This window comes from Rattus norvegicus, chromosome 4, assembly GCF_036323735.1.
Source record: "Rattus norvegicus strain BN/NHsdMcwi chromosome 4, GRCr8, whole genome shotgun sequence".
Classification (NCBI taxonomy): Eukaryota; Metazoa; Chordata; class Mammalia; order Rodentia; family Muridae; genus Rattus; species Rattus norvegicus.
The window spans coordinates 50,985,548-51,010,486 of NC_086022.1; the positions used below are offsets into that span (position 1 = coordinate 50,985,548).

At 36.8% G+C, this 24,939-nt stretch overlaps 1 protein-coding gene and 1 pseudogene across 1 annotated transcript in view; both read left to right on the forward strand.

Annotated features, from left to right (window-relative positions):
- The window catches only part of Sdad1-ps1 (SDA1 domain containing 1, pseudogene 1), a 34,182-nt pseudogene extending 14,519 nt beyond the window's left edge, over positions 1-19,663 (forward strand).
- Kcnd2 (potassium voltage-gated channel subfamily D member 2) overlaps positions 1-24,939 on the forward strand; it is a 501,946-nt gene that overhangs the window by 243,953 nt on the left and 233,054 nt on the right. The window lies entirely within an intron of this gene.

The window sequence follows — 24,939 nt, forward strand, 5'->3', positions numbered from 1 at the left end:
CAGTGCGGGGGCAACAAGCAGCATTCAGATAAAAAGACGCTGCCCTTTCCGGCCACCACCTTCACAGGGAGGTATTTACAGTTCAAAACCCACTTTGAAACTCTTTGAAAAGGCAAAGAATATGCTCAAAATCAAACTCTACTTGAACTACTTAACTTCTAAGTTCAACTTCCTCTTTTGATAGGTTTCTATTCTGGGACTTGTGGACATGTAGTGACCCGCACACCCTAAGAAGCTCACTCGGTCTATTCTGGAAATCTACATAGGTTTTTATCTTTCAAACCTTGATTTATAGTTCCTTCTCTGATTGTCTGTATCCCCTTGTCCAACTCAGATATAAAACTCTTCCCTTTATAAATTGAAATTTTCGTTAAATATCCATTTAGGGTCACCAGAAGAAGCAATGCCTTAACTAAGCTCATGTTTTTTCAGGAGCACAATGTTTCAACAATGATGCCTTGAGCCAATCAATCAGGTCACTCTAGGAAAAACCATCTACAGGAAAGGAAGTGTTGGTAAAAAGTCCTGCAAATGTGGGGAATGTCTGGGGGTGGGGTGTGGGAAGAGGGGTAGTTGGGGAGGGGAATGCCCTTATAGAAGGGGAGGAGGGTGGGATAGGTGGCTTACGTCTGGGAAACTGGTAAAGGGAATAACATTTGAAATGTAAATAAAATAATATCCAAAAAATGAAAAAAGAAGTCACATAACAAGTTTAATTGGACGTAGTCACCATGGCTCTCTGAAGTTCTCGATGGATGTAGCTAAGGGCTGAAAGTGATGCAAGCCCACATCTGTTCTTTATTTTTTTTTATTTTATTTTTTTTTTCGGAGCTGGGGACCGAACCCAGGGCCTTGCACTTCCTAGGCAAGCGCTCTACCACTGAGCTAAATCCCCAACACATCTGTTCTTTAAACAGACACATCAGGCCTCCATTAATTATTCCTCCACAAGTATTTGGTTACATGAAGCAGTAAAGCCCCTATTTAAGGGTAATTTTCTATTTCAGAAACGGCTCAAAGTTTGCCATTTTGCTTCCTCATTATATCAAAATCTACCCCATTTTATAATGTCTTATTCACTAAGATGTGTACTTTCACTAGGAATTCAGGAGGGTAAGGAGGAGCCAGGAGAGTTCTTAGTAGGTGGGATGGCTTTGGCTCCCAGGTGTTTAACAGGCACATAAGCTCTCCCCTAGGGCATTAAGCTGGTGCTTTACCTAAGCTTCTCTGATCATGAATGGACCGCTCTGTCCCAGCTGGTAACTTATGTCTCTAGCAAAGAACAGTTCAGCAGACCAGTTCCATCATTGTTGGGCAAAGTCTTCATCATGCCCTCCATCAAATGTGTCTGTTCCTCTTTGGAAACAGAGGATGCATTGAACACTGCCAGAGAGAAGTGACTGTTTCACCCAATGTTGCCTTTCTCAGTCTGCTTTCTGTTTTATTCCTTTTGAAATCGGGTGAGGTGTGCCAGATTTTCTGATGTCTAGATACTTGGATAAAACATCAATTTAAAAATTATTATAATAGGTACTGGAGAGATGGCTCAGTGGTTGAGAGCACTGACTACACTTTGAGAGGTCCTGAGTTCAATTACCAGAAACCACATGGTGGCTTATAACCATCTATGATGTGTCATGGCATGCTTTATTATTATTATTATTACTATTATTATTATTATTAAATCTTTTAAAATATTATAATCAATACAATTTATAGATCTTTGCCATTTATCATTGATCTCATAAGCATTTAAAAAATAGGTTAATTCCAAGAGAGGGAAGAATGAAAAGAAAGCTTATTTAGAATCTGAATGTGCGTTTTTTCTACAGTTCCTATGTGCAAAGTTAAAACTCAAAAGGATCAAATTCAACATTAAACATAATAGCCAGATCATGGTAAAAATTGATGCTAATATTTCAAAGTTTCAGCTTTAAAACTACAGGGTAAAAGTTGTAGAGATGGTTCAGCGTGTAAAGTGGTTGTGGTATAAGCATGAATATCTGCGTTCAGATCCTCCGTACTAAAAGCCAGGGTAGCTGTGGTAGGCTATATACCCAATGCTGTTGGAGGAAATAGATAACCATTGGGAGCACACTGGGACTTACGGCCAGGTTGTCTAGCCGAATTAACAAGCTTCAAGAGACAAACAAACAAAAGAACAAAGAAGACACCTGACACTGTTCTCTGGCCTCCACATTCTGACAGTCCAGGTCCCCCTTCCCTCCTCTGCCAAGCATACACTTACAAATTAGCCTCTGAAGTAAGAGAGAGAGTTGCAAATTGAAAAATGCTGAGGCGGTGACTCCAGGAGTGGATTTCTTGCCTACCATTCAGGAGATCCTGGATTCAGTTCCCAAACTCCATAATCCAGATATGCTAATGCACACCTGTTATCTCAACATGGAGACAAATGGCAAAAGTCACTCAGTGTTTTCAAAAGGAGTGTCAGAGGCTTCAGATCCTCATCTCTTTATCGCGTATTCTCTTTCATTCTTTTCCTGCCCCCTTTCCATCACCTTTCTGGATTCAGTCTGCTGTCCTACTACCTGCTTTCATTTCTTTTTTTTTTTCTAAAAATAAACACACGGTTCTGTTAATTCCGGTTTAGAAGAGTAGGGGAATGGTGAAGCAGTTTGGTAGGTAGAGGCACGCATCCAGCAAGCAAGCTCACTACTTGAGTCTGCTCTCTGAGACCCAAATAAGACAGACAGAGAGAACCGTCTCTAAAAATTGTGCGACGCTGCACGCGTACAACCATATGTACATAAATGCATGCCCGTGAAATGATAATAGCATAGACATTTAGATTATTCAGCCGAGCTCTACTCTCCATGGGGTGCCCTCTTTATTTTGTGGACTTCACCCTTTAAAACCCAAGTGATCCGTAGACTCAATCAAGCACCCATGAATGTATGTCGTATGAAGCCCTCAGCTCTTGCAATTCAGAGGAAGCCACATTAAGAAATAAGGCAAAAAAAAAATAATGAATATAAAATTAAGTTCAGGGCCTTGTAAGGGACCCTTGCAAGTGAGGGGCCGGAAGCATCATTAGCTTCGCAGTAAATCCGCCTCTGCATGGCTATATTAAAAGCTTTGAAACATCTTTTACACTTTTTTCTACCCTCTAAAACAGTCATAATTAGATAGCTGCTTCCCGATGTCTCTCCCCTAAGTTATATAAGAATAAATAATGAAAGAAACATGTTAGCTCAGATCTTGCAGATCTTCTTCCTAAGTGGGTGTTAAATATAAAAGCTACTTCGCAGTAATTAAGTGACTCTTTTGGGTAAGCACAAATATAGTGTACAAAAAAGAAACATAATTTTGGCTCCTTCGACACTTTTACTTATATAACTAATAGCAATGCCAAGTAATATTACTACGTCTGTTAATATAATCCTTTAGTGTAAAACATGGTAAATAGAGTAGCGTCTGAGTTCTTAGACAGCTCCTTATTGTGCTAACAAAATCACTTCAAAGCCACGAATCTGCAACATGCTAGCTTTCTTCTGCTTCATCGTTTTTATATAAACCTTAAAATTATAACCTTCGGGGTACCGATCTATTTTTATCATTCATTGAAAAAAGCCTTCATCTTGCTTCTTCTTGTAAATGACTGACTCTACAATGCTTGTCCCTTGTGTTATATTTGATGGCAACTAATTGTTAGTTGGTTTTAATTATACACCATCGTCTTTGTTCTGGAGACAGTCCAAAGAGTAGATCATCTTGGTGTGTAATTTACTGAAACAGTTTCTAGGCAGACTGCCATACCAAAGACCATGTGGTACAATTGTCATTGAAGTTAGAAAAAAATATTGGTATACATATTTGAATTAAGGATTAAGGGGTAGTTCTGTATATTATCACAAGCTGTGCAAAGTGTTAGCAAGGCTTGAGTTCAGCTGTAGGCTTGTTTCTAAATATAATTATAGTAACACACACACACACACACACACACACACACACACACACACACACACCTGGGATAAAGCTTTGGTGATCGCTGCTTCTGAATTACTCATGGATACTGATATGAATTTTTTCACAGGTGGGTAAATATTGCTTGCATCTGAATATTGGCCAAGACACAACACTAAATTATCCCATTCCAAAATGTAGATTTCTTTGACCTTTTAAAATAAAGAGTTCGAACTCTGCTTAATGTTTGTATGTGTTAAAGATAACATTTTACCAAATATTTAAAATTAGAAAAAAATGTTCACTCTATATTTTAAATGTTGAATTAATTTTCATGACATATAAAGCAGATATTCTGTTAGGTGCCATGGAATACATTGCTGATTTTATTTTATCTTTGTTACTTCTATTTAAAACAATGAAAAATCTAGGAAGAAGACTAGCAGGATGTGACCAGTGGTAGAAATACTGTTCCTTTTTTGAAATAAATGGTGACCTCCCTCTCTTGTTCATCAGAGCATGTAGCTGAGAATTTCTTAAATCAAGTCTCAAGCTAGCTTTCAACAGAGATAAAATAAAGCAGAGACACAAAGCCCATCCTGCAGAAGTATCATTAGCTACCTAGATAGGAGCTGAAATTTTGTTTTCATTATTTTGGACGTACGCATAACACATGACTAATAAAAACATTTTTTGAAATTAAAATGCATTGTAATGTTTTATTATCTACTTTGAATAAGAGAATTTCAAAGTCCGTCGCACATTATATTTGTTTCCACATTATATATTTCCATGGGCTGTTCCAACTCATTCAAAAAATATGAAATAGTGTGTTGCATTTCACAACAGGGGGAAAGGTGACAATTTGTCCTTTTAAATTACTTTTCTTCTAAGTACTTTATTCTAAACTCTGAAAGTGTTTTAAGAGTCATTTGAAAGAACGTGTACCATAGGGGAAACTTTCATTTAATAAGTTACGACCTTTAGACACATGCCGGTAAGTATGGTGAATGATAAGTACACAGAAATAAGACTGATCCCCTTGAATGGCATAGGGACAGACAGTGGCCAGGTAATTGGGTCAGATAGAGCACCATAGTAACTGATGCTCTGATCACTTACTCCACTTGTGGACCAATTAGCTTGTCTTTGCTCTTCAGCCATATATCGCATATAGATTAGATCTCTTCACGGCTTTGTGCTTTTGTACTTTATTTCCTCCAAAAAGGATTTAAAGAGCGAACAATAGAGCTATACAGAACACAGAAACTCAGTGAAAGTTAATGCAAAAGCCTGTGAGGCCATATTCCCTAAAACTGATGCTATCAAATATAGAGACAGAAATTGAAACGTGCTCATTTATATAAGCTAGAAAATGTTTGAAACTAGTTTTCTATGATTTGTTTCTAGTTATGCACATACACGTGTTCACCATGTACATACATGTGCTCGTAGATGGCAGAAGAAGTCACTAATGCTCTGGAATTGAAGTTAAAGGTGGTTGGAACTGAATGGTTACTAAAATCCAAGACCCGCCCCTCTTTAAGAGCAATGTGCTCTCAAAACTGCTAAGCTATCTTTCCATTCCCTAAAATGCTTTTAATAGAGTAAATACATTAAGCAGCTAACTAATTTAGTTATGAGGAACTGAGCTTAAATATAGAATGCATTTAAAATAGAAATAGTTATAAAATATAACTATAATATAATATAGTAGATTATAATAGTTATAAAATATAAATAACTATAGACATAGCAATGTATGACTATAAATGTTTCCTAGGTGTAGCTATATATAACACAAGTCATATATTAAGTTCCATGTGATTTTCCTCTTAATTTCTATCTACACCACTTATTTAAATTGTTAGATGATATTGGGATGTTAATAATCACCATTATTTATTTGTTTGTCGAAGGAAGGTCCAGGATACAAAAGGGTGAAAAATGCAGTTTTTGAATGTACTTCTTGGGATATTTTATGAATTTATGTATTTGCTTATGATTACATTATCTTATGACAAATTAAGCAGATCGCTCATTCGAGTGTCACAGTGGCTATTAGACATTAATTTAGAAGAGCACACATTATGGAATACAGTCATCTTTTAATCAATGGCTAAGCATTTCAGAGAAACAGAGATCAAGGCCTTATAAATTGAGGCAGGCTGTAATCTTAGATGAATAAGCAGCACTGTGACAAACCACACTTACAAGGCTCTATCAACATTGTTGTATAATGAAGAATGTCTATTAATTGAGTTTTTATTACTGTATGTGGCAGAAATCTTTGATCATGGCCGTTTGATCTATAGCTGTGTTCTTAATATTAATACTACCCTGAGTTTCACTGTGTGGAGAAATATTATATTTGAGATTAGCGTTTATGGCTTGGGGATAAGGGCACCCACGTGCCAAACACTGGTTGTCGTGGTTAAAAGGCAGCATTGTGATCCTCTCTTCCCATCTTTCCTGTCATTGAGCTCAGTTTGTCGGGCTTGGGCAGCAAAGGCTTTTATCCACTAAGCTATCTTTCTGGCTCTGATCTGAGATTTACATAAAATAATAACTTGGCTTTGGTGTGTGTGTGTGTGTGTGTGTGTGTGTGTGTGTGTGTGTGTGTGTGCATCTGTCTGTCTGTCTGCCTGTCTGTTCTAGATTCTGGACAATTCCACATTTGTTTTGCTCTCCTTTATGCAGCATTCTTAGTCAGAAGCAAGTCCTGAAATCATAAACAGGTTAACAGGTATTTATCATAGGTAAACTGCATTTTTGTCAATTCCTTGCATATATAACTTTGAAATGAAACCAATTCAATGTGAAGTCAAGGTATTAAGAGTCTGTCTTGATGCATTGATCATTTTGGTGTCTTTCACAGTTTTCCTCCTTTATTAACTACTTTGCACATTAAAGCACATTCATAACCAACGAACTATAGGCAACTGAGAAAAGTTGAGAGTATTTTATGCAGTTATGTACAGAGAAAGAATTCTCTTTGTGAGTGCGTATATTTATGAGTGTGAATTTGTCTGTCTGTCTGTCTGTCTCTGTATGTATAAGTGTATACACACGTGATTCATATGTGGAAGCCAGAGGACAACATGGGTGTCAATATTCCTCACCTCTTGAGACAAGATGTCTTGTTGCTTACCTCTGTGTCACCACGCTAACTGTCCTAGAATGATCCAGGGAGTGTCTTGACTCCTGACAACTGACCTTAGGAATCCTGGAATAACAGACATGGTCTATGGCATCAGGATTAACACTGGTTTTGGGAATTCAAACTCATAGACTTAGGCTTGTACAGGAGTGTCTCATCTACCAATTCGTCTCCCAATGCCTAAAAATTAAGCTCTTCATTATGGCTGAAATTACTCCTTAGGTTCACAAACATCAAACATTTATTTATTTTGGCAACACATTAGATAATGTTGTAGAATATTTAACAGATTGTGTCTTAATTCTATTGTTGTTTATGAACATTTATTGTCTTCACAAGTAGAATGGGACATTTTTCTTCCTATATTATATAAAACTACAATAGTTAGATTTTCCTGTATGTTGCAATGCATTGGTTCAAACCAGTTTTTATTTTCATAACAATTTGTCATATCACATTCATATACTTATAAAAGATCCCATCTCTCCAGAGGAATGGCTCCCCCATTTTTCAAGATAGCATAATGTTCCAGATAAGCACATTGAAGATACCTTCAGAGGCACCACAATTAATCTGTGTTACATTAAGGAGTAAGACCACAGACTTCTTTATTAATTTCACCAAAAGTGAGCCAAATTCTTACTTCTCCACTTCTCTCCCTGTGACTTCCATCTGTCCCTAACAATGGACTTTTCTCTGTATTTTAGAAACAGCACAGAAAACCGAAATGGAATGAGGAATACTTTACAGAAAATTTTACCAGAGTTTACCAAGGGATTAAGTTCCTGTTTCCACTTGACCCAAACAGTCCTGAAAGCAGTCATTACTGCACACATACCTTAGCAAGTTATAGCTCAGGTTGCTTCCAACAGTTATGGCAGATATATGGAGTCTAATGTTGTTTGCACTCTTTTGTTTCTTTTCAGCAAACATGTTATTTCCTCAGTGCACACATGTGTTCATGAATTACTCTGGATCAAGTGCATGGAAGGTATATGACATGAGATTAAAGCTGTGCAAAGGTTATAATTAATGGGATTTCCAAGGCAAGTAAAGTTGGTAGTCACATTGTTCTCATAAAAGCAGGTTAAACTTAAACAGGCTGACTGTCCAGCATAGCATTTGAGGTCTTAAATGATCTGATGTTATATTATTAACTTGACTGTGAGGACCACCAAAACATTACCATTTTTTAATATAAGAGAGGTCTTCATAAAACTGTAATACTGCAACATAAATTTGTAATTTGTGAAGGTTATGTACTAGGAGTCACTGGTTGGGAACCATGTTCGATAGCTTTGTCTCTCTTTTTTTTTTCATGTAAAATGTTGCCAAATCACAAGTTATGGCATTGCTGTTATGAGAGGTATTGAGTCTTTTGACATTGAAATAATAAAAACGTGACTGGTCCAAGTGTTGTGCAAATACAGGAGAGGTTTTCATGTAACTTAGGCTCACCAGGAGAAAGACACCAACACTGACCAAGAGGAAATAAAGATGTTATCCGAACAGAGAGGGGCCAGAGTGTATTAATCTGCCACAGTGAACTATTGAGTCCGTCACTAGCTAGCCTGAAGGACTTCAGGTACTTAAGCTCTTCCAGCAGCTCATAACACACAAGGGTAAAGAAGAGAAACACACGAGTCATTCAGAACACATGAGGTTAAGGTAACTGGGAAGAGTAGAAATCAACTCATTTCATCCTTCTCCAGTTACTCACCAAACATCTGCCAGCTGAAACGAAACTGGAAAGTTTCCTTGTTTCCTTCAATAAGGTAATCTCTTCTTTCTTTTTGTTTGTCCTCTGTTAGAATTTAAAATATGGTGACCTTGCTTTATGTGTGACAAAAATCACATAGTACCCCTTCACCCTATTTGTATGTAATTAATCCCAATGCAATTTAAAAACAATTCTTGGTTTAAAAATTGCTTGGAACACCTTTAACTACACATACACGTGTATGTACAGATACATATATGCTAATGTACACTACTTATTGGTACTAATGCCATACCTGAGAATCATTCTGTTTTTTCCTAACCTGGAGGGTCATGCTGTTAGTAAGTTGATGGATGACGACGACACAGTAGGCATTCTTTTAAGCTTTCTCCGTGCATTAAAGCTCACGTTCAACATATTTCTAAATGCTGTTCCTGTACTGCCTTAACTTTAGATAAGACTCTGTGGCCAGAAGTATAAATTGACTTGTCCAAGATCATACTTATTAAACAAATTCAGGTACACTAAGTCAAAGTCACTTCACATTTGTCCTTCAAATCCATGTTTGTGCTTGGAAATAGATAAAACATTGTATGGTGAACCTGTGTTCAAGCACAACTTGAGCTGGCAGCTGTTAAATCAATGTCAACAAATTTAATAATGAAGGAATAATATTCAAGTAGTTCCCAAAATCTGGCTGGGGGAGAGAGCCAGGTGACATCATATCTTTTAAAATCTCCCCATAAATTTCAAAAGTCTCTACCTGAGCATTATATGTTTCCCATGTTCAAAACTGTTGGACTACTCTCAGGATATTATATTGGGTTGTTGAAGTTTTAACATGCTTTTCACAATCCACAAATTTTGTCTTATTAATTAATCAGTATCCATACAACATCTCCTACCTCTCTAACGGCAAGTAGTCACAGGGCAAAGAGTCACTTCTCTAGCCACAACCCTCTATGGTTCCACCATAGAGACCATCCCAATTGTAAAATACTCCAAAGACCTCATGACTTAATGACTTCTCCCCTTCCATGAGGGCATCTACAGACCTGTTTCTACTACTTCCTAGAGCTTCTAATTGGCACCAAGTACACTCCTCACTACCTACCTTATTCATTCAATCATTCATTCAATCATCTATCAGATAATTGCTTCCGTTCTTTAGAACTTTGTTTTTGGCTAATAGACCCCAGGAATCACACTTGCTCAGTGACATTTCTTCTGAAAACAAAACGTCCTTCACAAGGAAAACTTTACACATTTTCTGTTTGCCTTCTCCATTCAAAGAGGTGTTATTACGTTTGCTTTCCCTCAAACACGCCATCTAATACAGCTAAGTGTAAACACATTCAGTTGCTTATTTTGGTTTATCTGTCTTGCCTCCAAGACTATTACCTTCTGATTGGTATATTTAAGGGGCACATTCATATCAGGCCCATATAAGAATTCATTAGATATTGAGTGAATGAAAAAAATGATTTAATCAGTATGAAAAGCATTGCATAACTTATACATTTAGACTTACAATTTATTCTCTTCATTAGTGACATAAAGAATTATGTCTAGATTATTCTAGATTATTTGAATACAATAATTCATAGTATCTCATTTTATATGGTAATTAAATTGTGACAGTTACCTATTAGCAATGTGATTATTTTTTTTTGCCCTCTTGAGATCATTTTCATTGTTATAGTTGGAGCAAAATAATGTCTATCTTAAAGACTTTGGTGAAGAGAATATCTCCAGAGAATATTAAGTCAGAGTAGTATTGAAATATTTGGCAAATGTACAGCTGTTCATCATCGAGAACATTTAAATTCTTAAAAGCATTCAACCCCAGCCCATTTGTATTATGTAATAACAGACTCACCTCTCCAACACCTTCCAGACCTGGCCCAAATGGAATTTCTCCACTTATGCTTTCTTTTAATTCAGTTGATTGGAATAGCTTAAGATAAATTGCCTTTGCCCTAACTCAACGTATGAATTACCAACTAGTATTATTTATTCATACCAGGGCATCCTTCATTGACATTAAATAATCAAAAATTGATTGTATTTAGGAAGATCAACAATCCTATGCTTTGCTGCACTTTCAAAAAACAAATAATTCACAGCCTTCAGAGGAATGGAGAAGAATCTGCACTATTCCACATATGCCAGAGAAGTGCAAAAACCTACTTACATTAAAAGTTGGACAAAAGTCATTTAAAATTAATGGAAACTAGCTTAAGTGGATTACTTTAAAGAATTTTAAAACATGTAGGCACTTTACTTTATCATGAATATAAAGAGTTTCAGTATATATTATCAGATTTCTAAATCTTTTTTAAAATTCGGCTAATAAACACAGTTCTACTAAATACTGGGTTGAATTAGCATCGCATTAACATCTTCTAACCTTCAGAAATTAGGAAAAGGTAAGTAATTATGCGATTAACAGTTTGCTTTAGAATCAACTAATTAATCATTCATTGCCCATGGCACAAATAAGTCATTAGTCTTGTGGAGGCTCATTATAAGGAGTGACATGTGGACAGTTCACCCGCGTAATCCTTTCTGCATGTTGATGAGGTTATTTCTAAATGACACATCTATGTTAGGATCAATTATAACAACTCAGTCAGTTCTTCCTTCTTCCTGTATGGGGGCATAGAGAGTAGAGGATGTTAAAACCAACTAAGTGACGCTGGGGAACGTGTGAGGATTCTTCCCAGATAGAGTAAATAAAGAATAGACAGCTTTCCAATGACACCAGTTTTCCTAGCTTTATTTTTTTTTAATTTGGACAGCTCACAAACATCTACAAATCTGTACACACTTTTTTTCTCAGAAGCATGTTTTGAGAAATATACACTTTGAAGTTGAACGTCTCAGGGTATGGGAGCCAGCAAGTGGAAGACACTGCATCTCTAGTTTTCTTCCCACAGAAAACACCTAAATGGTCTGAATTTAGGTTGTGTCAGTGTGAGAGCTGGAGATACAACATGTTATTGTACTGAACTACAGTATCTTAAAAATTGCACAGATTTATTTCACTAAAATTACCTTGTGGTTTCATTAATTTAAAAGAGTAGAGGAGTCATGGATTACATGGATATAGTATTGGTAGATTAGTATTAAATAGGCATAAAGAAACCCTTGGTTAAGTTTGGTTATGCATTTGTGAGTTTTGTTCCTTTGATTTCCAAATTAACAGATCACTCTCATACACATATAAATAGAATTTATCATTAAGATAAAAATCACATTAAATGTTACAAAACTTACTTTACGACATCAAAAAGTAATTTAAGATAGTTTCCAAGGGGACAGATAACAGCATTGCATATTCAAGTATGGTTATGAGAGCTATTTGACTTAAACCATGCCACTGATCTAGCAAAACACACACGGTAACATTTAAATGGTATTGTAAGCAATTTAATCCTACTAATGAGCTCATAAATATAAACTCATTAACAATAAGGACCAGAAATCTGCCCTTGGACAGTTACATGTTTCCTACCTTGAAGCCAGTAAGATACACACTAGAAGCAGCAGGCAGTTGATCTGATGATTTATTTTGTTATCGATTGTCTAATTATTCTTCCATGAGATGTGTTAATGGAAAAGAATTTACGAGTCTAAATAAAAACTAACCCTTATTTTCATATCGAGTGACTGTTATGACTTAAAGTTTAGCTCATGAACAAAGAATGTCTCGTGTCCTTACTCGCCTACATCACAAACCCATAAGGCATAGGGTGGTCCTGTACCCAATAAAGAAATGAAAAAAATAAAATGGTCAAAATGTGTGGAATACATTATGAGGCAGATCTTTGTCACAGCTCAGGTGTCTCAGAAATGCTACATAAATTGAAACTGTTGAAACTATAGATATCTGAAAATATACACGTACTGTATTTATATACAGACTTTTATGGCTTAATTTAAATATTATAGTCAATTATTGTGCCCTAGCTTAAATGCATGTTTTTACAGTATGTTCCAATAGGAAATTCATTCAGGGAATTTTAGCTTTTTTATCCATGAAAAATGAGGCTGCTTATTTATTTCATTTAGTTTACATTTTTTAAAATATTCCATGGTATTTTTGAGAAACCTTCTCAGATGGTTTGTATATGGTTGGCGCAGGGCACTATTAGGAGGTGTGACCTTGTTGGTGTAGGTGTGTCACTCTGTGCATGGGCTTTAATACCCTCATCCTAGCTGTCTGAAAGTCAGTCTTCCACTAGCAGCCTTCAGATGAAGATGTAGACCTCTCAGAACTTCCTGCACCATGTCTACCTAGACGCTGCCATGCTCCCACCTTGATGATAATGAACTTAACCTCTGAACCTGTAAGGCAGCCCTAATTAAATGTTGTCCTCGCCTTGGTCATGGTGTCTGTTCCCAGCAGTAAAACCCTAACTTAGACAGCTTCAGAGAAGATCTCATTTTGAATATAAGTGCTTTTTGGAATACAGGATATGAAATGTTTTCCTAGTTCATTCTGAGGGACAATTTTAAAATGTCTAGAAATGTTAAGGACCATAAAGACACATGGGATAGAGTGTAACATCCGTGTACTGGCTTAAGAAACCTATGCAAGTTATTATTATTGAGAACTTGGTACAGGCATGTACTATGTCTAAACAAATTCAAACCCTCATTTTCCCATTCCCATTCTTTCCTTAGATAACCTAACACTTTTTCATATGAACTTCAAAGTTCCATGTGCACTCTCTCTCTCTCTCTCTACACTGCATTCTCTGCTCAGGACGTTGATACTCAGGGATTAGCCAAAAGACTCTCTCTCTCTCTCTCTCTCTCTCTCTCTCTCTCTCTCTCTCTCTCTCTCTGATCAATTCAATTAGTGCTATTTCTACATGTGCAGAATGATCTGTTTGATAGACTCTCAAGAGGTGCATTCTTGATTTTCATTAACTAATTTACTTACTCATTTTATGTTCAGGTTGCAACGCCCCTCCCCCCTTTCCTTCCAGTCCCACCCTCACAAATCCCTTCCAACCATTATCCCCTCCCCTTTTCCTCCAAGAAGGTACCCACCTTGGGTACCCACCAGCCCTGGGACATCAAGTTTTAGCAGAACTAAGCTCATTCGTTCTCACTAAGACCCAGCCAGGCTGTCTAGCAAGGAAAGGGGGATTCAATAGAGTCAGGTGTCACAGACAGCTCCTGCTCCAATCAAAAGAGGATCCACAGGAAGACCAAGATGTATGTCTGCTACCAATGTGTACACGGCTTAGGTCCAGCCCATGCATGCTCTTTGGTTGGTTGTTCAGTCTCTGTAAGGCTCTATGGGCTCCTGTTAATTGACTCTGAGGTGCTTCTTGTGATGTCTTTGACCCATCCAGCTTGCCCAATCCTATCCCCCAACTCCTTCATAGGACTCCCAGTGCTCTGCCTGATGCTTGGCTGTGGGTCTCTCTGTTTCCACCTGCTGCTGGATAGAGCCACTTGGGAGAATATACCTCCCAAACACAGAAGAAAACGCCTTCTCAGTACCTCACAGGCCCTTCTCCAAAATTAACGTATTCTTTTTTAAAGTAGTCTTCTTTTATAACATCAAATTAAACGCTGAGTGCGTACTCACAGGAGCTCAACTACTCTATTCCACTATGTTCTATGCTGTCTCTTTCATTTTTTATATTTTTGATATTTTTATTTATTTACTTTATATCCTGCCCACTGACCCTCTGCCCGGTAATCCTCTCTCCCAATTCTTCTTCCCACCCCCACTTGGTGTCCCCCAGCTTTGGTATATCAAGTCTCTGTGGGGCTAGGGGTATACTTTCCCACTGAGGCCAGTTAGAAGATCAAAAAGGCAACAACTTTTGGGATAGAACCTGCTTCAGTTGTTCAGGGCCCACATGAGGACCAAGCTGCACCTCTGCCACATATGTGCAGAGCTGGGGTTGTGGGGGGAGACTACGAGCAACCCATGTATATTCTAGTTGGTAGTTCAGTCTCTGAGAGCCTCAAGGGTCCAGTTAGTTGACTCTTAGGTCTTCCTGTAGAGTTCTTATCTCCTTCAGAGCTGCAATCATTCCAACTCTTCCATAAGAGTCCTGAGCTCCAGCTACTATTTGGCTGTTGGTCTCTGCATCAGTCAGATCAGCTGCTGGATAGAGCCTCTCCGAGGACAGTCATGCTCCTGTCTACAAGCGTAACAGTAACATTAATAGTGCTGGTAACTTTTTTTTAACCTGCCCATCTTATGTTTCCACATGTGCCATATCCTTTCTTGCATTACCGAAGTTCACTTTGATCAGGCGTCAATATAGCTATCGTGAGTCCTATAGAAACCCATAGGTTTCAGCCCTGTTTCCTAATCGATCTCACTGTAAGTGAGTGTAGGCTTATTGTAAGTGAGTGTATCATACCGATGCTGGCGGAAAATAAAGAAAAGGCTAGAATATTAGAATTTAGAAGCTTTGGGGCAGGCCTTTTGGAGGTTGGAGTAGGGTCTCAATCTTTGGGTGTTTCTTGTCTCTTAGTTTCTAAAAAGCCCCTTTAGCACTGGAATATAGCACTGTGACATTCAGGTGACAGATACAGGTGGCTGGGGCTTGTATCTGCCCAGGGGTAGTGTGGAGCTTGCTGATGCAGAGGTAAAGAACTGATTGCTGGGGCTATGTTGTTAGAAGCAGGGGGGAAAGGCATATCTCTTCCTCTTCCTTTAGCTATCTGTCTTGATTGAAGAAAACTAACATGGCACTAGCTGAAAACGAGAAGCAAAGGCCAGGTCTGCCATCATAGATGTAGCATGAACAGCTGGATTTGATACTCAAAGGTATGTAGCCTGCCAATCAGCATCTTAGAATGTTAACTATGTTTTCAGATTACTTCTTCCTTCTAAAAGTGTTCTGCATAATCTTCTATCCGTCTCTACAACCTTTGAATATAACATCTATATAAGTCATATTTTATCCTTCCAAATTTCAATTAATATTGTTGAATCAATGAATATATGCATTTTTCACAATCAAAGGCCTTCCATTTTCAATTATGAATAGCAAAGTGTTCTATTATAAAAGATGATAATTAGAAAATTAGAATTTCTCTTATGTTAAACTTGAAATAATTTCCTTAGGATTTTATGCAGTATGCCTATTATAATACGTGTATCCAAATAGTGCTCCAGAGAATGTTCTTTTTAAATGTGGTTTTTCAGTAGTATGTATAATTATACAAATGCTGCTTTGGTTTCCCAAAAGATTTATTAGGGGACAGCAAGATGGTTCAGTAGCTAAAAATGCCTTCCATGAAACCTGTTAAATGGAATTCAATAAGCAAAGTCCACATGGTGGAAACAGATTATGGACTCCTGAAAATTGTCCTTCAGCCTATACAAATATGTATAGAGTGCACCCATAAACAACACATGCATGATGGATAGATAGATGGATCGATAGATGGATGGATGGATGGATAGATAGATAATAGATAGATAGATAGATAGATAGATAGATAGATAGATAGATGAATCAATGGATTAGTGGATAGATAGATACTAGATAGATAGATAGATAGATAGATAGATAGATAGATAGATAGACAGACAGACAGACAGACAACACATGCATGATGGATAGATGGATGGACAGATAGATAAATGATAAATAAAATATGATTAAAGACAACCTATGTCTTTGCTATTTCTTTGTACTCCTTTGCTCCCATTAAAGCAGAGTGACATTAAAAACAACAGTGGCATTCAAGTCAGAAGACCCTAACAGAAGAAGCTGTATAGCCTACAGTGTCAGAAATATGAGGAAGACACCACAGTTCCCTGTGAAGATGGCCATGGTCCACACATGCAGTAATGACTATTGGCACTCATCTTGCCTATCTGTACAAACTATCGCACCAAGGACCTTAAGTTGGTCACATGAGGATGAGTCAGATGAATGTGAAATGAAATCATCTTATCTTCATTTGAAAGAAGGTGGTAGATCCATTGTTGGCTCAAGCATGAAAGTTAGCATACATGTATGCATGCACAGATAGAATCAAAATGTGGGCTCTGGCAGCATGTGTCTGAATTAGAAAGTTTTTAAATTAAAAGAAGGTCTAACAATGAGGTCTTTCCTAACAAGTAATTTTGACAGATCCTAGCAAGATGTTTCATAAATCTGCATAAAATTCTAGAGTTCCTGAGGTTGTTCTGGGAAGCATGAAACCAGTGTTAAATTTGTCAAAATTTCATATTCCCCAAAGGAAATCATTTGTTCGAGCAAAATAGTTTTATATAATGCATGTCAGGTTTTTATCTTAAAAACAATGGTAAGGTAAGAATTGATTCTTCATTTTACAAATTATTGACTACACAATTACTTTTATTAAAATAAGCCCATTGTATGCTTAAAAAGCAATTGCATTTGTCAAAATTGAATTCGCAAGCAATTTTATAATGAGCTTTTTGTGAATTAGTCAATACTGCATCAGGAACAAGCATAGATAAATCTGGTGAAAGTTAGACATTGTTAATGATATACTCAAATCATTTATTGGGGAAAATAGGGAAGATGCTATTCTCAGAGTTGGTGAGTCAAAATCTCATCTTCTGTAATTATATCAGTAATTCTTGGTCAAAAATACCATCCATTGCTTAAGTTCAGGTTATAATTAGTGTCAATAAGCTGTCAAGTGTTGGTAAAGTCATTATTTAGTATCTGATCTCTAAAAGAAGCACCGCAGAATACCAAAAAAGCAAAGATTTGGGTTAAGGTAGCATTTCTTTTTCTCTGGAGCTCTGAGACCTTAGATGATTCTTATGCTAATTTTACAAGATTAGTAAGCCAAGTGCTTAGAGCATAACTTCAATCAAATGTAGCTCTTATGAATTCACGCTATTGTCAGGTGCAAGCATTTGTTCTTTCCAATCATTATTATACAGCGGTACTTGAATAACATCAGATTGTCATTTCTGCAGTTCATTTACATGTAAGTCCAAGTGTAATTCATAGTCGGTTTCTAAGCACTTCCTGCCTTCCTCCCCTGAAACCCCACAGTGCAGGTTAACACTTCATGTTGGATTTTATAGAAGTATGTGCTGTATTTCTTCTTAAGACACATAAGTGTTTATTTCGATCTGCAGTCCTTTACGGGCACTCATCTCTGAGACGCCATGATTCCTTACATGTATACCATTTTATAGGCCCCACAACTTCTGGGACTGATGTTTGGCAAAAGGGGAACTGTACCATGTATCTGCAGATGCTGTTCATTAGGTAACACTGTGATATGTAGTATGTATGTGCCAGGTCACCACATAGTAATCTATTAGAGCCCTTTCCTAAAGAAAAGAGAGTTCCTCCCTCTTTCTAGAGCCGTTTTTCTAGCATCAGAAATTGAAGTTATTACATAGCATTAAGCTATAACCACCTAGTTATGGAAACACTTTTCTACAGACTCAGTTGGGATATGGAGGGAACGTCCATTTTAAAACACAGCATCCAATGATTGAAGAATATTAAAATTGTACAGAGGCGTTGTATCAGAAAGTTCTTGTTGTACTTGACCTTCCAGTTTTTTTATTTTATTCTGTAGATTTTCCTTCAGTATGACAAATACACCAAATCATTTGTTAGACTTGGTTTCAAGAACATAGTTCTGTGTACAGATTAATCTACTAGGAAACCTGCTTATATGAAATGGAAAACATTTCTAGAATCAATCTTATATTTATTATATTTACTATGAATGTAGGTAATAGAGATTTCTAAAAAGGTTTTGTTTTATGTTATATTGTAGTCTGTTATTTTTAAAACGAATGAATGAATGAATGAAAACCTAGTCACTGTGGCAAAGGTTAACTACTGAACAGTTACACCTACTGGGAAAAGAAAAGTAAAAATTTCCCAGTAACTTGACAATGGGTATATCAACCACTCTAGACAGGCCTAATGTTCAGAAGTAGTTGACAAACATAATGGAGTCTATAGTTGTTTTGTTTTTCTGAGTGGTGGTGGTGGTGGTGGTGGTGGTGGTGGTGTGTGTGTGTGTGTGTGTGTGTGTGTGTGTGTGTGTGTGTGTAATGAGCTTATATTTGGTTACCATTAATGGGTTTTTTGTTTGTTTTTTTTTATTTTAGTTTGGTTTGGTTTTGTTTTTGTTTGGTTTTTCTTTTTTTTTATTTTGAGGGTTTCTAATTGTATTGGATTTTTTGTTGTTTGTAAAAGAAATTAAAATTGAATAGGTGAAGAACAGGGTCAGGAAGGAGTTGAGTTAATTAAATATAGTCAAATATTTTTAAATTTCAAAATCTTTTAAATGATAAAACTAATTTAATTTCTAAAGAAATGATAAATTTAGAAAGAATAGGCTTTGTGTGTTTGCTTGTTTTTTCAAGGTGATAGCACTTTGTGTACATAGTGTCCATCCTGTAAATCTGGGATACAAACACATACATCCCAGTACAGAGAAAGGGGACTTGGCATATGTGAGTGAAATTATGGAGCTTAAATTGGGAATCTTGTACACTCAGTCTTATCATAGGAGACTTAAAAGCAGAGCACTGAACTCTGGCTCATGATGAAGAGGACACATGATGATGGAGAGTCTGAGGGATTTGAAGCAAAATGACAGACCATACAGTTGCTAATTGGATATATTGGAGGACTCACAAGAAAGAAAGAGATTTTACTTAGTGCACAGCAACTCCTAACATAGGGCAGGGAATCAAAGACTTCAGTTCTATCATAAAGAAGTGGATCCTGAAAATGAGTTCAGTGAGTTTGGGTTTAGATTTTGGTTGAAAAGACACTTCAGAATCCTCCATATGATCCTGGGAATAGAAACAGAGGAATATCCAAAAAAAAAAAAAAAAAAAAAAGAAACAGAGGAATAGAAACAGGGTGAAGAGTGTCACGTTACTGCATTTCTGACCAGAGAGCCAAGGGATGGTAAGAGTGTTATGTGTGAAGGCATAGACACAATGGCAATTTGCTATAGCAACAGTAAAAAATTAAAACACGTTTCTCTTGGTTCTATTTTGCATGGAAGCATTCTATACAGCCATCAAGCTTTAAGGGGTATTTTTCTGATGAAAAATGCATCTTTTCAAACAATGTAAAATTCATTAGTGTATACTTGGGGTGTTTAAAACTCAAGTTTGAATTGATTTACTTCATATTTATGTAACATGGTCTCTAAAATTCTTGTGTGATTGAAGTTAATGTAATATTTATGCAATCAGAGTTAATGTTAAGACATATAATGATTGGATCTTGTAAGCCATGAATATAAATTACAGATTATCATAATTATTAAGTATCATAATATTTGTGCAGAGAAAATACTTTTAATATAATTGTTTTTCTAATTAATTTGGGAGTATATTTTCACTGGATATGTTGTAAATGTCGCTTCTATTTTCTCTGATGAAGGAATGAGATGAAAGCTAAGCCATGCAAATACAGGGCTTGGACTGAGTTCAAACCATCTCTTTCTCAGTTCTAACTATCCCTCGGCCTAGGCCTGGAAGTTTCTAGACTGTACAATCTAATCTTTCCAAATGACTGATTCTATTTGGCTTCTCTTGGTTTCTGACTGAATTGCTTTGCCTGTCCTCATATTAATTTTGGCAATATGTTCTAACTTCTGGCTCCTTCTCATTCTCTGACTCATTCTGTCTTCACCTATATCTTTCTTGTTCTCTCTGCCACCTCTCTTCTGTAAAACTGTCCCAGGAAAACTGCCATACACACACGCCACATGCCACACACCTGTTTTTCTCTCTCCTCCATGCTCCTAAGAAGTCTCTCTTTCCTACTCTGTTCTTGTGAGAGTTGAATGTATCCTATCTCTGACTCATTCTGTCAAATCTTTCTCTGTTTCATCATTTGTCTACCCTTCCATTAAACATCACTTTCAAACATGGCTGCTTCTTTTCACAAACTAACCTTACCTTCACTGCTAGGGATTAAAGGTCTGAACTAAGGGCATGTATGTATTCCAGTCACATCATACTATAAACCAGAGCATGTCTGCATATCATCTATGACACGTAAACCTGAAAGGCTTTTGACTGACCCCTTTCCAAAGCCATCTGATTGCTAGATTAAAATTCCACTACAGTATATATTAATAATAGTTCTTTATAATAATGAGTAATATCCATGTTATATAGGAGTAGGTCTTCCATATATACTGAATCCATAAGATGTAGGATCCAATGCCTGTGAAAGGAGCAAACAGGCACACCCCCAAAAATTATGGCCCAAATTAAAAGTGTGTCTTCCCACTTCAAAATATCTGGAGTTAAGGTGAGTCTTCTCACTTCAAATAATTTCATTAAGAAAATGCCTCACAGGTGATCCCAGCTACCTGGGTTTTAGTTAATTCTAGATATAATCAAGATATAGTCACCAAGAGTAATCACCACAAAAACTAAAGCAGAAGAAGGTGTTTGGATGAAATGGCTAAGTTCAATCTAGCTGCTATTACACGTAATCTCTTAGGTTTTAACAGCTAAGTCCAATAGAAGGGTGTTCAGTACTAATTTGTCAGTGTAGGTAGTTTTCTGGTGGTAATTTTTGAACCTAGATTAGATCAATCTTATAGTTTAACCATCTTCCACTTTTAGCAACTAATGAGAAAAGAAAGAATGGAGGAATTGGATCCACTTAATAAACAATCTATTTATGACTCCATTGGTTAAAAAAGTCACAGGGCCCAGAATAGCTCTAAGACTAGGGATTTTAGACTCGAATTTTTAAGCAGCATTTTCATTTACAGAATTAGAGTAATGATCAGGAAAAAAATTAATCAGTCGTGCATTTTACCTATGTCAAATATATTTAATAACTATAATCAGATAATTGTAAATTTATGGAATATGTTATACATCCTTATGGTTCAAAAATCTACATATTGAGTTATATTAAGCAACGATAGATACATTTTAATTTAAAATACATTCAGTTAGCATTTTGAGACACTCATTGCCCCACATCTGAATTCACTATATTATATATCTATCACTTTCCTCATCCATAAATGTTGTTGAAACAAAAAAAAGCTCTAAATTAAATATTGCTTTTTGTTATATTGAACTATACCATACTGTTTGTGAGTATGTCTACAGTATAGGTCTGTGCGCACAATCAGACACTAGGATGTTACCTACAGCCTGTAGTGTTATAATGGAAGATAGTAGTTGATCAAAAGGTAATAATGAATTAGGAAAAAGGAATTACTTTATATCTTTAATGTAAAGCTTTCCATTCCTCCACCATGTACCATCAGTTACTTGGTTGCCTGATAACCAAATTATACCCAGAGATGTTGAAGAAAACATCCATCTCTATTGACCTAAAAATGTGATGTCAAAATTTATTACACACACAATTGCAAACTCACCCTTCTAGTCTCTGCATCTCGGTAACCACCTTTCTCTGCACCTCAACACGTCAAACTTCTCATTAGCCCATGTGAGGTAGTAGCATCGCAGACTGTTGGACAGACCTCGTCGGTGTTAGACCTGGCTTGGTCCTTTTTAAATAGGACTGAATAAGCATTCTTCAGAACTCTAAGTTAATTTACACAACTGGACACAAGCTACGCATTGGAAACATGGGCATGGAATAGCAAGCAGACTCTCCCAGCACGGCCCTGAATGAATCCTTCATGCTTCCTCCAAAATCAAGGTATTAAATGATCATCGACATGATATATAAAGTGGCCTTTGGGAAGAAGCAGAAATGTAAATAAGACTTCTTCACATCCTTACCTGGGTTTAACTATGAATCTATTGTTCTTTATTATGAGTGCCCTGTAATTTGCTCTTTAAAACACTACAACAAAAATCTCAGAAAAAAGTCATTTTTTCATGTGTTATATAATAATACTTGAGAGACACATCCCTGCCAGACAAGGAGGAATGAGAAAACCATAAATATTTATATTCTTTAATATCTAAAAGCACAATTTTATAAAAGTTTAATGAACTCAGGCAGATCATATCCAGTCCTCGTTTCTTCACTGGTAAAGGAGGTCATGCAGGTGAGGTATGCTCGAAATTCTCTATGTGCGCATGTGGAAGTGTCACCATGAAATGCTTTACTCTGTGCAATGAACATACATTTTGAAATGCTCTGATCGTGAGTCCATTCACGTTTGTGAAATCGCTTCAACTCTCCAAACAGTGTACTTATCAGTCTTGAGGGAAAAGAAACACAAGGTTAGGGTGTACACAAAGTTCGCACGTTTATCTAATCAAGAATACTGTGATAGCTGTACATCATAAAGGACTCATTTAAAAGTCATACACACTCCTCATTCTCTTCCCTTTAATCTTTAAAAATAGTAATTCATTCTGTTTTCTAAAAGTATAGTGATTTTTTAAACATTTATAATGTCATCAAGAGGATTAGTAAATTATTCCTTTATGTAAATCTGAGCTGACTGGGCCACTGAGAACAAAGAGAATGTAGATCTAAGGCCTACCTCTTGTTTAAGGACATCTCAAATATCAAACCCTGCATAAGCTCTTCCCTGATTCAATGAGGCATGAGGAATGGCTTTCTCAGAGATAAAACAGACTGCAGTCCACTTTTTCTTATGGTATTATATGTGCTCCATCCTGTCCTGTCTGTAAGAAAATATAATTTGCTCACATCTGTCTTCGGAGGAAAAACAAAAATCTCATTTTTCCTCCTACTCCATATATGATAACAACCCAGTCTTTACTCTGACTTGTCAATAGAATGGAATTAGCTTTTATTTGACTTTTGTTCACTGTTACTAAGTACTTGTGTAGGAATTGCCACGAATTGCTTCCGATCTGGGCAGCTTTGGAGGCATAGGCACTATGCACAGATCCAACTCTTTGGAGTTCGGGCACCATGTAGTTTTTAACTATATTCTCTACCATATTCTCTTCCACACACTGAGCTGAAGGCTCCCAAATGGCTGGGATAAACATCTGAATACAAATCAGCTGAAATGGCTCTTCATATCCCTCCAGCGTGCAGAGAGCAAAGAAAGTTGTCCACTGCCTACATATCCATCAACCGAGGAATGGACACTGAAAATGTATCTTTGCACCATTGTTCTTGATTCATATTATATTCATGAATCTTTTTGATAGGCACCCGTCCATAACAATGCCTGCCCTGCAGAAATCTGTATTCATTCCCATCTATGTTTTCCTCAAAGAGGGTTCTGACTTATGATAAGGACATAAGTAATTTTAGTATTGAGTGAAAACATTACTTTAGAAATGTATTTTAATACCATCAGGAACCTAGTATAATCTGTTTCCCTAAATATCAGAATATAAAAGAAAAATCATCATAATGAACACAACCTACATTTATATGTAAATAAAACGAACAATGTATGACTTAAAACCCTAATTCTTCAATAGTAATTAATAACATTTTTAAAAACAATAGTGAAAACTTGTAGAATGCGGTATTTCCTTTAATTTGTCCACTTTATCATTACAGTTGTGGTAGACAATGTTGTAGTGACTTTAGGCATTATAGGAGAAATTAGTTTTCATGAATTAAAAAAATAGCAAATTACCTTAATTAAAAGGGTAAAATTTCTATTTTGGTCAACCCCATTACTATAGAAATAGACAAACAATAACAAAATGGTGAATAGGAGGCATAAGACACAAAAGTATGGAAAATTTAAAAGAAACCTTTAAAAATCAATATTTGCTTTAAGCATGCACATATAGCACGACACACATGCATACACACAGACACAGACACATAGACACACACAGGGGGGTGGGTAAGGAAGAAGGGAAGGAGGAAGGAATCAGGGATGGAGGGAGTGAGGGAGGGAGGAAAGAACACTAATGTCTCAAAAGTACAATGTTGAAAGAACCCAAAGAAAATGTATCAAGAATACCATAAAAGGCTTCCTGGTTGCTGCCGCCGCAGAGAGCCCTTGGGCAGCACCCCACGAGCGAACCGGAGCCTCGGGACCACAGGTAAGACCAAATTTTCTGCTGCAAGAAAGCTGCCTGGTGAGCTTGGGACACACGGAAGCAGAATTTCTCTAGGACCGGGCACGTTCTGTGTTTACCGGAAGTCCCACACCCGCGGATCCCGGCCCACAGCAGCTCTCTGCTCCCAGACCCGGTGAGAGAGAGACCCAA